This window comes from Erithacus rubecula (genome assembly GCF_903797595.1).
Source record: "Erithacus rubecula genome assembly, chromosome: 16".
Classification (NCBI taxonomy): Eukaryota; Metazoa; Chordata; class Aves; order Passeriformes; family Muscicapidae; genus Erithacus; species Erithacus rubecula.
The window spans coordinates 8,939,131-8,954,591 of record NC_136668.1 but is presented as its reverse complement, the minus strand read 5'-3'; the positions used below and the strand labels follow the sequence as shown (position 1 = coordinate 8,954,591).

General features: G+C 41.6%; 1 long non-coding RNA gene across 1 annotated transcript; it reads right to left on the bottom strand.

Annotated features, from left to right (window-relative positions):
- Positions 1-673: 673 nt before the first annotated feature.
- LOC306808986 lies at positions 674-14,016 on the bottom strand. The gene is made up of 2 exons (XR_013776139.1): positions 13,880-14,016; positions 674-1,672 (listed from the first exon to the last, which is right to left on the bottom strand). It is a non-coding gene; the product is annotated as an uncharacterized lncRNA (long non-coding RNA).
- Positions 14,017-15,461: the final 1,445 nt, after the last annotated feature.

Genomic DNA, 15,461 nt, shown 5'->3' with positions numbered 1-15,461 from the left:
AAGCTTGTTTGGATATTTTGGGCATATTCCCTGTGCTGGCTGCATGTGAGTGTGCTCAGTGGCACTCACAGCTGGGATTTTTCCAGTGTTCACACTTCCCAGTTGTTGCTTCAGATCCTCCTGTTCAGAATCTGCCCTAATTAGGTCTATTAAATTTGGGAGATTGAAGCCTTTTAGATCCAGCAAGGCCTCTTAAGATTTTTTTGAACTCTTTCCAGTCATCTAATACTGCCCTGTTTGAAGCTACTTTGTATTTTTTCCATATTGTTTGTAGTGGTGGCCCTGTCCTTTGCACAGCTGAAATCCATACCAACATAGACCTTTATGGAAGTCACTCTGAGTTTGTACTTTGAGAAAAAGAAATTACACTGTTAAAAGCTATGGATGTGGATGCTGCTCTGAGGCAGGCAGCTCTTCCTTTGAAGTTTTTAGTTTTTTCTAGGTAGGAGGCATACGTTTTCCATCTCTGTTGAAAACTTCATTTGCTGATGAAAGGGTATTTCACATCCAGTCTGAATTGGCCCAGAGCAACATTTCAGTAACTTAAGGAATACCAAATACTGAAAAGGTGTAGCTTGAATTCCTACAAAAGTTTGGTGTGTTTTGTGTAGAAGTCTAAATACTTGGAGTCTTCAAGTGTAGAGGAGAAGTGGACTCAATAACAGAAGGCAAATTTCAAAATACGAAATAAAAATTATTGTAAATATATACCCAAAGTTAAAAGTAACAAAGAGTAAATTATTTTTGTTCCTCAAATGCATAAAGTGTTTGACCAGAATATGAGCTCAAACTTTAAAATTTTATAATTGCCAAAATGCATTTTGTGCACTCCTTGGACAGCAGTTTAAGGGTCAATAAATGAAATAAGGTGCAGTACTTTGGGCATTTAACTGTGAAGTGTCTGCTGCTGCAGTTGGATTGATCCTTGGAGTTCAGCTGAACTTGCACTTTCTCCAAGTTTCACTAGATGTCACTAAAAGAATTGAAAAATACCAAAAAACTCGTATGAGCAGCTAACTTGGAGTGGAATGGGCCTTTTCAGCACAGGAGGGGATTTTTAACACAGGAGAGCATGCATCACACTGAGCCTTCAGATAACAAAATCCTAATCTGTTTGCAGTGTAGAATTTACCATACTGTACTAAATCTCACTGTTTTAAACTCTGAAAGCTTTAATGTCAACAGAAGTGTTTATCCAAAGATATTTTCTAGGTAGTTGAAAGTACAACCTCCAGTGTCAGTTCTTAGATCTCTCTGACACTGCAACGGGTTGGGAGGGCCAACTTTGGTCTTTCAACTAGAAAATCCTAAAGCAAACAAAATTGTAATTCAAATGACATGAAGTTGCTTCTCCTGGTCTCATCTTGGCTCCTTTTTTAGCTGTGGGCTCATGGTGCTTTTGTAAGGAAAAAACAAAACCAAAATCATTTCCAGTGTTGGAGCTGGTCTCATGTGGGGCATTGCCATATTCTCTTTCCATACAAACACCAGAGCATCCTGTTCTTCCTCCTCCAACAGCCCAGAGCCATCTGTTTTTACCCACATCTTCCATAGCCCAAGGAATGCTGCTCCAAGGTCCCAAATTCCAGCAGACTCTGTCAGGAGAGCCAGAGATCCCAGAGCAAGCTTGACCTCAGGCAGCCAGAGTAGATTGTGGCATCTATTCAAGAACCTAAAAAGTAACATATCAGGTTACATTCATAACAAGGAAAACCAGAGGAGAAATTCCTGCTAACATGTGCACTGAGGCCAAGACATTACTTCAGCAATCTCTGTGGCATTTTGCTTGTTGGAGCTGAACATGCAAGTGTCACTTGACAAAAAGTCACACTTTGGGAAGATCACACATGGAAAATTATCAGTGAGATACCTTTACAGCTTCTTCTCTTACTGGTAAGTTCATTCTTGCTTTTACCTGAACACAGCAGTTAAAATAGACATTCTCTAACTTCTTCAATACTTTCAAAGTAAAAAAGTTAAAAGCATTTTGTGGCCAATAGCATTTTCAATTCACATCAGTAGAAGTCAGGTGGCTGAGCAAGGATGACCCTGACAGAGATTTTGCCTGTCCTGATCTCTGTTGCAGCCTGGACATCCCACTGCTCCCTATTTTAGGGCAACTAGCCAAAGAATAGGTGGGACTGCACTGCTTCCATGTCCTTGACTCAGAGATTACAGGTCTGATACTACTTTTTATCATCAGCATTTAAACTTAATAGCATAGTTAAGAACAAATTGTAATTGTTTAATGAATTATTAATTTTTAAAATAATTAATTACAGATTAATAACTCAAGCCCTTGTAATCATAATATTGGAGAAGCACAGTGTGCAGCAGGGTAACAAAGCCACCATGGGACAACATCAGGATATTTCCAGAGATTTGTCACTAAAAATGCTTCCATGTACAAGATTTTATCACAATTGGGAAATGCAATCCACTGGGAGCAATAGCAACATAATCATAAGGATAATATGGAAATACAAAAAGATTGGTGTTAATAGCTAGATAGGAGAGTGTGTAATCCTTCAGCCATCAAATGTATTAAGGAAGAGTCACTGAAGTGACTAATTTTGTAAAAATATGAGGAAGACTGAACTGGAGTCGTTAGGTGCAAGCAAAGTACTTTTAGAAATGTTTCTTTTCAGTAAGAAGGTGAATCAGGAACCTTCCTATTTGTATAAATTCTCCAAAAACCAGAGTAGAATCAGAGTCCTAGGATGGTTTGGGTCAGAGGGACCTTAAACATTATCTTTTTCCAACTCCCTGCCTTGGGCAGGGACACTTTGTACTACACCAGGTTGCTCAGACCCCAGCCCAACCTGGCCTTAAATACCTTCAGAGAATTTCAGAAAAAGCCCTCCAAAAGGGAAAATACTAAAACACAGACAAGGCATCAGAACAATTCTCAGACTGAAACAACCAGAGAGGCAAAAGTTTACAGAAAAATAAGGCTCCGGGTTTCCAGCATTCATTAGCACCAAGTTTTTGTGAGCTTCCTTCCCCTTGATCCCAGCTAAAATTGGGGTTTCTAGCCTGAGAAGCAGCATTGACAGGAGCTGCAGGTGCTGGCTGCTTGAAGATGAGGTCTGGAGCCTGTGTTAACCAGTCACATACTCTGCTCTGTGCTGGTTTTACAGAGGACAGTAATACCTCAAGTTGTAACAGCAACTCTGAGGGAGCAACATAATTGATAGGCCTGAAGAGTGCAGGTAAGTAGGAGGATTGTGTTTATATCCCTGGCATGAAACCCAAAGGGAACCAGACTATTGCACACTGGCTAAAGTGCTTGAAAATTGCCACCGATTCCTTTTTGTGTCAAGTTCTTCAGAGATTTAGTTCACTCCTCTATAGAATCCCACTTAATGCCTCCACAATTCATGTTTAACCATTATCACAAGCAACCTGCTCATAAATGCTACATCCTTGTTAGATTCCACGACCAGGAATCAAGGGCAGATGATACTGCTGTTTCCTAATACAAAGGAAGGAGCGACGTTTGACAGCGCAGCCCATAAAATCCCAACTCTTCCCCACTTTCTCACCAGCCTGGTTAACGGAAGAAATTTGATATTTTTGTACCTTGAAATGACTAACCTTCTTAGGCTTAGGAGAATAAATTAAAGTTGAGCCAAAGTATGCCTCAGCTGCAGCAATGGGCAGATTGATTTGCTTTCCATCTGGGAGATTAAATTCCACTGCCAAAAAATGGCACCAGCATAATTAGCTGTCAGTCAAGTTGCAGAGAGACAGACTATGTGGGATAATTGAAAGCCCTGCAGCTTCTCATTACATACTACAGTAGCCCTATTTGCAAATTTCCACCTTGAGGAAGTTCTCCCAACATGGTCAGGATTGTACTCATTCCTCCTGGCACATTCCTGTGAAGTGAAACAGGAGTGTTGTGCAGGGATGGATTAATTTTAAGTAACTCACTTAACCTAAGTTGGTTATAATATATTTGTCAACAGCCCCTGACAGCTCCACTAGACTTTAATTGCAACAAATCCAAACAGCTAGAAGGAAATGGTACATCTTTCACTCTGATTATGCCCAGGAGACACCTTTACAGGCATAAAAATCACCTCCCTCCCTTTGCCTTTCTGCTTTCTCCGTGTGCTGTCCATCTCACAGGAATCCTCCTATTCAGCAAATTGTAATTCATAATGAACCCATCAGTATGCAATATTACAAACATGTACCTTTCATAAAATAATGAACTCTCCATTTTCCTCCCCCATTTCCTGAGGCTCAAGCATGCTTCAGCGATCGCTGAGTGTATACAGGAAAGTTTAAAATCATACAGAATGGTTTGGCTTGGAAGGGACCTGGAAGATCACCTGGTTCCAACCCCTGCCATGGGCAGGGACACCTTTCACCTTGTTCAGAGCCCCATCCAGCCTGGCCTTGAGAAACAAGGAGCTCTTACTGAAGTCTCACTGGTGATCACCCTTACTGAAGGGTGTGGGGTAATCTTGGTGATGAGGCAGGAGGCAAAAAGGGTTCTAAGAGTAAAATATGTTACAGCTTTCACCCTAAAACTATAGGGAATATGTAATCCAGATTTTTTTCCTCTGACTATAGTGGAATTCAGCACTGCCTGCCCTCTCCTTTTAGGCTGAGATGTAACTTCTGTCCCTCATCCTCAATCAGCTGAGGAGAAATGGGTCCATCACACCCGGCAAGCTCCAGTTTTAAACAAGGCTCAGTTGCCACCAGCCCCTGCTGAATTCCCCGGCCACGCTTCCCTCCGGGGAGGAGCAGCCGTGCCCCTCCTCTCCGCTGGGCGTTACCTGAGCCCATCCACAACACTGCGAATTACACCAATGTTTTGGCGGCTTCAAAGTTCTCCAACTCAGAAAAGTTACGGGTTCCCACAGAAGAGGGAGCCAGTGTCACACCTCCCACGTGGCTGTGAAACCTCCGAGCTAATAAAGCCAGGACTAATGCACTAATAACCCTTCTTAAACCAGAGCTTTCATTATAAATGTAATTTATGTTCACCTTTAAGAGCACCACAAACCTGAGCCCTCTCACAGGCACAGATTTGCCTCTTGCCTCCCTGCAGCACTTCCTCAGCACTGAGATGCACTAATGTGAGCTGGGAGCCAAACTGGGAACAGAGCAGGTGGTTCAAAAAATGAGTAAAGCCAAAGTAATGAGTTTGCTGCTGTGATGTGGGAGAAGACAGAGCAAGACAGAAACTGCAGAAAACTGTGTGAAACTATTCCTGATTATTCAGGCTCCATCAGAAATATAAACACGCCAATCTACTCCTGTGTCTAGAGAGAACAAGTCAGGATTTAGCACGGAGACAGGTCTCACACTGGCTTATCCTCATGTATGTTAGGAATGGGAAAATTGCTCCTCTTGTCTGTGCACAATGCCCCTTTATGATTTATTAGACAGTCCTCTTTCTTTGCCTCAATTGCTCACTTCAAAAGAGGGTGGAAATGGGACATTCCTAGTCCTAATACTAAATGCATGTAGTCAATAAAAAAGAAAAAACACTGAAAAATGTTTAAAGGGAGGGTGCTTAAGTTATTGCAGCCCTTGGGAGCATTAATGTATGTGCCAACAAGTTACTGTATGTGGCTTTAATATGCTTATTTATTCTGCTGTGCAATAAAACTCTCTCTTAAATAGTGCCAAAACCTGTTTGCCATGGCAACCCCTCATCACACATGTGTTCCAGTAGTACTTACAAGCACCTTCTTAAAGAGAAATACACAGCAGGATGAATGTCTTGTGACCTTCGGGGCATTTTACAAAGTTTTAAGCACCCAAGTAAATATTACTTTGGACTGAAATATTTATTCCAGGTATTTTTTTTCTTTTTGAGCAACATTAAGCAGTGAAGCAAAGCTTGTTTCTTGCTCACTTCTCTCCAAGTGGAGCTCTAATGACTTGGACAAAGCACAGAGCCTGGTTTTTACCTGGCAGGGCTCAGGTGTTGCCAGTTGGCTGGGGAAGCATGGTAGGGATCAGCTGATCTTCTATAGTTTCAAGTGCACTGCAGCTGTTCCTGGTGTAATTAGTCATCCTTTCTACTGTCACAAGAAAATAGATGTTTTCCCTCCTCCCATCCACACAAATGTTTGCTCAGTGTAGACACTGGCCTGGAATCCAAGTGTGCACATGCCTGTAATAAAGCCACTAACACTGGTGTTACACTTCCAGTCCTGCAAGTGCCCAGGAAAGGGGTCAATCTTGCTTTCTTTTACCACTGTTTATTTTATTGCTGTGCCTTAACAAAACTGGCAAGACCAGCTCATTTTCCACATCACTGGGTGATACATCCATGGACCACTGCAGGAAACTGTGTGGAGCAGGTCTGGGTTATCCTGCCAAGCCATCCTCCCACGGCAGGATGCTGCAGTCTAGGAATCCCTGTAGGAAACCAGGTTCCCTGGGGACTGCCTGGTTTGCTGGTTGATAGTGGCCCTTTTTTATCATCATTGGCTGTTTGTCCTGTTAGGCACAAGCAGCAGCAGTGGAAGGAGCAGGTTCTGCCCAGGGATGGGGCTGCCCCAGGAAGGCTTAGTTGCCAGGAGCTGCCCTATCTGCCTTTCCCTCCTCCCTTCCTTCTCACCTGCTTCTCTTTCTGGGGTTCCCACTCCTTTCCTTCCCTTTTCATTTCAAAGGACATTATTTAATGTTTCCCAAGCCCATCACAACACTGAACAGGATGATGAAGCAGCTATATTCCCCAGGTCTGGAGAGGACAGGGCTGGCCATCAGAAATGGCTGGTGAGGCTCCTGAGAAGCCACTCCCCAACAGCTACAGGGACCCTGCATAACAGCACATCCTGAAAAGCCCCCACAGCCCCCAAGGAGGATTCCCAGTGCCCTCCATCCTGAAGGTGATACTGCCCAGGTATGAGTTCATGCTTGGGACATCTCTGAGGGCAGGTTCACTCCACTGAATTCTGCTAATAAGATTGCTAGGGGGATAATATGAGATATTTTAGTCCTCTGACATCATATAGACCCACTAAATCTTTTAGGTTTGAAAAAAATATATAATATGATCAAGTCTAACCATTAACCTAACACTGCCAAGCCCACCACTTAACATCATGACTTTTTGCAAAATGAAGTTCAGTTTAATTTTTACAGAAAGAAATCCATGAACATTTTCAGCCTCTCCTGGGCCATGCACTTTCCTCAGAGCTGATGAGCCTTGCCCAATCCACTGCCCACCTAAATTCCTTGTCCCAGGCCCTGCTGCAGACTGTGGAGGCAAAGGGCAGGTCCCAGCAAGGCAAAGGAATATTACCAGATATGGCTGTACAGATGTTCCTTCTTGTAGCCAGCTCCAGAGAAATGCTCCCTCCAGCACCCAGGAAAGAAATCATAGGAAGCACCAGAAAACAGTTGTTTTAAAAATAAATAGATTCATATGAAGCAAGAAAAGAAAACAGTGTATTCTTAATGCTCCATTATTAACGGTGCTCAGGAAGGGATTTTCTGCTTTGCTGGAGCATGTAACAGGCTTAAATAAGAAACCCTATCAGAATAAAACTTTGTAATTATGCAGATAAAATTTTGTTCCTGCAATGTCAACACAAACACTCACACGCTCCGTTGCTTACACATTTCTGTAAATAGCAGGGATGTCTCTCAGGTTGCACTGCCATGAAGACCACAAGCGTGTCACCCTGACAAACCACAAATCATTTAAGACTCCAGACATTTAATAGTGTTGTCCTGTTGGTTTTAGTGAGGCTTTCAGCTACTGGCTCCTGGCAGGATTCCTGAAGCAGTTGTGCCAGGCAGAAAGCTGATTTCCCAACCCTGTGTTGTTATTTAACCATTTCAGCACCAACTCAGGTGCATCCTTTAATGCTAAGTGAAGCCTACAGAGAACCAACCATCCTGAGGGCTGCTTTGAAATGCCTCATTTTTACTTTTTATCTCCCAAAAAACAATACCATGCCTAGAAATAAAAAAACCATAGAATGGTTTGGGTTGGAAAGAACCTTAAAGATATCCCATTGCACAGCCTGCCATGGGCAGGGACACCTTCCACTATCTCAGTTTGCTCCAAGCCCCATCCAGCCTGGCCTTGGACAATCCAGGGATGGGGCAGCCACAGCTTCCCTGGGCACCCTGTGCCAGGGCCTCAGCAGCTCATGCTGAAGAAATACCCTCTTTTTTCCTTCTTATTTTCTCAGTGACTAATACAGAATATAAACACAGCAGTCGCACGCCTGCAGCTGTGACAGGACATAACTCAAAAATTCCAAATGTACAGAAATAAAATCTAGCAGCTCTATACAGTAAGTGATTCCTCCTGGTAAACTGTGACCCACTTCTATGCTATCACAGCAAATATGTGTTTTACTGCTCTGGCAGTGGGACTGATCCCTTCCACAGTAAGCATTTAAACAGATACTTGCTTTGCTGGAGAGCTGGTTTTGGATCAACTTCATGAGAATTCAAATTTGTGCTGAAATGTCTAGTTATGAACACTTCTGTCATGCCTTACAGCTTCCTAAATCCCAACTGGAAAATATCTTTATTTTATACTGGTATCATCAGTTTAGACAAACATATAAAGTTCCATTTATTGAGCTGCAATTTTGCAGTGCATTTGCAAAATTCAGAAAATATGTTAATGTGTGATTCCTCTAAAAGGCAGGCACAGAAAGCACACACTGATGTACTTGTGCATGTGTTTATAATTATTTTTGTACATTACTGTGTCCAAACAGCTGTTAGAAAAAATTCCAGGCTAGTGTGGATATGTTTAGTTTTACCCCAGTGTCCATAAATGCATAAGAAATTTCTGCTGCCTAGAGACTTCTGAAAGTCTTGCTCTGGCTGGAATCAAATATCAGGAATGATACCTATTACTGCATTCCCCTTGCCTATCCCATTATAACTTGGAGGCATCACAATATTTGGTGTCATTACATAGTGCTGGAGGCATGAAAACTCTCCAGGCTGATTAGCATCTTAGAATTTCTCACACAAGCACCTAATCCATTGGAAAGGACTGTTGGGTCTCAGCTGATCATTTGTCTCATTGAAACACTATGACTCCGTTTTAAGAGCTTTTTTTATAGACTCGTATAAAGGAGAAAGTGAACTTTTTAACATGTTTGCACTTCACTAAGTCAATACACATAAAAAGAAGTACAACTGGGGTTCCTACATGGATATAAAGCCCAGAAGTGCTAAGCTGGTAAAGAGATACAGCTACTAGCTAGGCAAGAGATTAACTTTATTTATTTCCTTTTCTTCAATTTGCTAACTTGTTCCTAGAGATATGAGGGACATCCCATCCAGGAATGTGACAGCAGGATGAGTCAGATCCCAGACTCTCCAGACAGATGTTTTAACCAGTACATTCATATGTAATTTTTTTTCCCTTGAATATTTTTTTAATAGCCCGTGTTACTCTGTGGGTTGTTTTGCTGTTGCTTTTCTGTTCTTGGAATGCCAAATCTAAAAGCAGAGCAGGATTCCCAGAGCACTGTCATTCCTGTCTCTACAGAACCTTGCATACAGCTCAATATACATAATCTTTGTCACAACAAGCTTTTTTGGGAGCACTTTGTCCAGTTACCTGACAGGAGGGTCACAGAGCAGCAGTGAGGATTAAGGGTGTTTTTCCTACATTAAAATCTGGTGTGTTTGTCCACCCTGCTGCCTAAATATCTAACAGTAGTTTATAAAGCATGATGGAGTATTTGGCCATCCCAATTTAGGGAGGAGAAACATCTCCTTCTCTCCAGCATCCCTAGTTGTCCAGATCATTCCCACACCCATACAAAAGTCTGAGTCATACAACAGAGAAGAAAATCAACTTCTCTGCAATGGTAGTGTTGGAGCACTTACTCCCCTCTCTGATGCCTGTGAGATGCCAAGAGAAAGACTTAAAGGAAGCAAGACAAAGAATCTCAGCAGCTGCAAGATGCAGCAAACAACAGACATGGTTTTTAAACAGAAACCATCAGTACCAATACAGTTGTCTACTGTGATTTGCCCAAGTGAATTTTTATTAAGCCCTGTAAAAGCTTCCAAATCTGAAACTTTAAAAGCTTTTTTCTGCTTAAAATTAAAGTGGCAAGTTTTATTAAAAACTAATGTTAAAGCAAGAACATAGCCAAGAGAATCACTGAGATGAACAATGTCATCAAGTATCATTTAAACATCTACGTCTTCAGTAGTCATCCAAAATCTGCCAGGAGGAAGACAATCAATCAGGACCTCTCAGCCAGATAGCTGGAACAGCACCAGCCAGCTTTTCCCATGGACAACTGCTCCCCTCATAGTCTAACTTCCAAAATATTCACCTCTGACAAAGTTTAAAGACAAATGTTTGATCTGAAGTCAATGACATTGGCATAGCACCATTGATTGCTCAGTTTGCAAGAACCTGAGTGGAACTCAGGAAAGTATGAAAAAAAGAAAGTATGAAAAAAAAGAAGAAACTAAGCAGAGATTCAGAAAATCCAGTTATATTCAGAAAAGAACCCTCACATCAGCAACACAGTCAAAGTGAAAGTTGCAAGTTGTCTTGGATGGTGTTTCAGTTAAAGCTTTTCTAGCTTGTGGGTGGGTTTTTTTCCTTTTCTTGAAAAGCACACACATTAGCACAAACACTCTGATGGGTGGTAAAAGCCACAAAATTCCCAGCCATTGCCAAGCATCATCTTTTCCTAAAAATACTGTTCTATGCTGTTATTTGACCATAAAGTTGAGAACATTTAAACCAGAGTGAACCACAGGCTGGAGACAATGCTTATTAGAAACAGCCTCAAATTATATGTATAGTTGGATACTGTGATCTTGAAGTTATATAACAATAATTCTACATGGAAGAGAATCCTCCTGGAAACAAGGGCAGAAATTTATGTTGCCCACTCCTTTCTGACACTATATTGATAAATACCCTGACAATTCATGGCTTATTACCATGAAATGAAAGTTTAAGGGAGGAGATCTGTCAGGGCAAGCATACCAGTAGTTGCTGGATCAAGATAAAGATATATAACAGAGAAAAAGTGTTCATAGCTAAGTTTAAAACCTGAGGGAACCCAACTCTTTCCCAGCTCCACAGGTTTAATGCAAGTAACTTATCATAATAGCCATAACTGTAACAAGGGCATAACTGCTGCTTAAAATAACCCAGAGAATTAGGTATTCATACTTGGATAAATCTGGAGCTTCATGATGGCAGCATTTCCATTTATAAAACAGGGATGTAAACCAACTGGGACCCCCCAAACCCACTGCTGTGCTCTGCCAACAGCAGACAAGGTTTCCGGTCCCAGGCCAGTGGAGGATTAGGATGAGCAGGGCTGGGCCCCAGGAGCTGGATGACAGAAATAGTGAGAGCAACCCTAAACAGCCCCCAGTGCCCCCTGAGCATGTTGAAACACACCAGCATCAGCTGGCAGATGGAAAAGGGGCTTGAGAGCACTGGCATGCAGAGCATTTTCTCTGAGTCTACACCAAGCTGCAGTCTTGAATGGAGATCTTGATTTATGTCTCTATATAGTCCATAATCAACCTCATGACCCAGGAATTAAGGAATCTTTAAATAATTGCAAGCTTCTTATATAACTAGGGATTTTGCTTTTCATTCCCACCCTCCAACAGTTGTTTTTTTTTTTTCTCTTCTGCTTGTACATGATCCCACACCCATCTCAACAACAAGCTTATTAACTTTTGATCCCAAAAGGATATGAAGAACAAAAAGGGCATCAAGGTCTTTGAATGCAGTACAGCAAGCCATATGCAAGCAGTGTTTGAGTGTTTCTACTGTTCCTCTGACTCCCAAAATTCTCTGAAAGACCTGGTGGAGCTCATGTTATGATGGGCAATTTGACAAGAATCTGAAATATGTCCTATTCAAAATACAGTCTGTGTCACAAGTGGTCTAGGCAGCAAATACAACGTTTGTCCATGTGTTATAATTCTATGAACATGTGGAGTAGTATAAAATGAGATTTTTTAAATGCTTTAGAATTTTTTTATTACCTCACTCAGTGCCTTGTTAACTAGGTCTAATTTTAATCAGCCAACGATCCTAATTGAGCAGAGTCATCTTCCAAGGGATGGTGGGAACAACATCACTGCCCCATCTCATTTATTCAAGGCACAGCATTCCTGGAGTGCTTGTCATTCTACAGGCTTTATTTCAGAAACCACAGCAGTATGGTTTTACCCAGCCCTGGTGAGTTTGGAGGTCCATTTCATCACACTTCTCAACAGGACTGTTGGAGATCCAAGTTTGTAAGCAAGATCACCATGACTGCTTCCACCTCACAAAAAAGTGGGAAGAGAAAGCCATCCCAAAGACAGATTTTGGGGCAAAATACATTCAGTATTGGGACTGCTAATTGAAAGATCTCTAATTTTCATTAGCTCTAAGACAAATTTTTCAAGCATCTCCTTACTTTTTTGCTCCTTTATTAAGACAACCTACTTCCTTTTAATTAAGAAGCCAGTGGCCTTCTGAGAGATAAGCAAAAAGAGGGAGACCCCCAGCCTAGTGAACTGGATCCACTCTCTGATATGCAGTTTGTGCATGGTTAATGGATGTTGGGCATTAATATTTCTTACCCTTTTGTCTGTGTTCTCTGTAATAGAAACCCCTGTCTAGACTGAGTGGCTACTACAAGTAATCCCAGTAATATCCAATAAAATCACTCTGAAATGTGATAGCTATAGTTATCAAGGAGCACCAGGATTAACTTGATTGATTGAACAATGGACTTCTGGTTTTTAACATGATCTATATGTGTCCCAAAAAAATTTCAAAAATATACATAAGGTTGTAAAACCTTCAATGCTGGGCAACTTATCATAGTCTGTAAGTGTACTGACACACCCTGAAAGGAGAGGGATTAGTGCTGCTCCAAAATTAAAGGATAAATGGCAATGGTCATAAAGAAATACTTTCACTTAACTAACTTCTGCAAGGACAGGACATACCACCCTCTCACTGACAGCCAGCAAACAAAAACATAAATGTTCAATCTTTGCTTGAAAGTCCTTTGCTGAAAATACTACAAAAGTCTTTATTTGTGATCCAAGTCTGACCATGAGAACCACCTGCTTTTCCTAGAGTGGACTCTGAAGCTTCTCAATAAATACATCTTTCATTGAACAAGGAGAATTAGGTTCTTCCAAGAGATCAGAGAGCACATGGAATGTATTTGCTGAATTTACATAAGTAGTAAAATATCTAAGCCCAGGTGTAGAGCATCATCCACTTCTATTATGAGCCCATGACTTTCCTGCTAACCTAGGTCTGAAACTGTGCATCCAACACCTTTATTTTGTGCTTGGTTAGTTTATGGTGTGTATGCCCGACCTTTCTGAAGACTGAGGCACATCAGTGGATAATCAACTGGTCAGAGGTAGCTGGAACCAAAACTCCTGCACTCATTTCCAGCTCTGCTCATAGTCCTCTTCTTGGATTTGCTCAAAACCTTGAGTTCTTTGCATGAGCAGTATGAAGCTGGAAATGAGAAAAACTTTTCGGACTAGTACAAAAGAGAGAACATTCAATAACTAAATGCATGCTTAAGTTAAAGATGAATTACTTCTCAAACTAGAGAAGTATCAACCTTTAGGAAAGTTGCTCAAAAAATCAGTTTAATCTAAGGAATCCCCAGCTGAAGAACCACATTTTATTTGCAGAGTTCATAATCAGTTCCCAGAAAATTGAAAGGGAACTATCTTGAGTTTGCAGCAGCATGCAGCTATAGAAAGGCAACAGTATGGACAGCAGGAATTTTAGTGAGGCACAATGTCTTAGGAATAGGTTTAGAATGACCTGGCAGCAAGATGGGGTTTTTTGCTCATCTGTGGTATACCAACAAACAATATGTCTGCAAAGGAATAGAAAGCTACTGACCTTAACAAATTCTTCTCCTCAGGTTATTTCTGCACCAGATGTGCAATGACACAAAACAGTCAGGCACTGTCTCACACTGCAGCAAAAGGCAAGCTTCCTTCCCCAGAACCTTCCCTTTTATAATGCACCTGTGGATCACATTTCCCTTGGTTCCTGCATTAAAATAGCAGAACAGGGGGGGTCAGGTTTGTTTGAAATAACAATTACAGGAGCTCTCCCTATAGTGCCAGTTGTCAAGTAGCTCAGTCTTACTCACCTGGGACTGGTCTGCTGCAGTAGGACTGCTAATTCACTTTGTTCCTGCAAGTAATCCAATTTAGCGGGACAGGGAAGCAAAGAGAACTTCAACCAAAGGTCCTTCATTCACTATAAATTTTTGTTTTTCTAGTGGAAACATTCTTGCATACAAACCGAGGCTGTAACCACTGCCCAACTGCTCCTCAAATTCCAACCAAATCCAACATTTAAAATGAGCAACAGGTGAATACTTTCAGTCACTCCCCATCCACCAGCCACTGTGGAGCTCTAACAGTTTCTTAGAGGAGGATACAGTCCATGTCTAGCAAAACATGGTTAAAGAGCTCCCTTTGCTGACCTGACATTGAACCTTTCCTCGAGCTGTTCTCAGTGCAGGAAAATATTTATTTTATTACAGCCCTGCAGAACTCATCCCAGTCCAGGCACTCAGATTAAGACCAAATGTGTTGAACTTGCATTAGGTGAAGTTATGAGATCTGTATTTGGGATTTTTTTTTTTTTTTTTTTTTTTTTTTTTTTGTAGATGCTGTTGGTGCTGAAAGAGCACAAAAAAAAGAATTGCAATAATAATATGGCAGCATGCGGGTTCTGTTGGGGACTCTATAAAGGGGATAGCCCTAACTTGTGTCAGATGTTGTTTTCAAAGTCTTATGTAACACAAGGCTCCCTGAATCCTAAGAAATTCCTTTTACAAGGGAATCCACGGGGCTCTCCTGGCTGGCTGAGCAGTATCAACCCTTTGAGTCTCAGCTTATGTCAGCTCCCTGCACATCACAGAATCTCCAGGCCCAGCTTAGCAGCACCACAACCACCCCAAGAGCAGGAGGGAGATGGAGGAGGGAGCCTCCCCCCAGCCCAGGCAGAAAGGTGTTGAGGTGGGGAGAGGTCACAGGGCACACGTGTCTGTAGGCACAGCCCAGATCTGATCCTGGGAACCTGCAACGCCAGAGAAGGGACATCTGACCTGCACTGAGACCTAACTCAGGGCTGTACACACAGACACCAAGGAACCACGCTCATTTATTTCTGATTTTCACTGCATTAACAGCTATTTCAATAGCAGTGAGAGAACTGAAATCTAGTGGGATTAGATGAAACCTTGATGAAACCATTGAGTTTTCTCACCAAAATTTCTAAGTAATCCGTGCTCTCATAGTAACAGCAAAATCCCTGTTTAAAATATAGTTGCAAATATCCTGTTTCTTTTTATTGCTGAGTTGATATATCAGACCTGGGATATGAGATATATGATATTTCCATTACAACCATAATGTCTCCTTGGGACCTATATGGTGTCACTGTGTATTACCAGACTTCAAGGGTG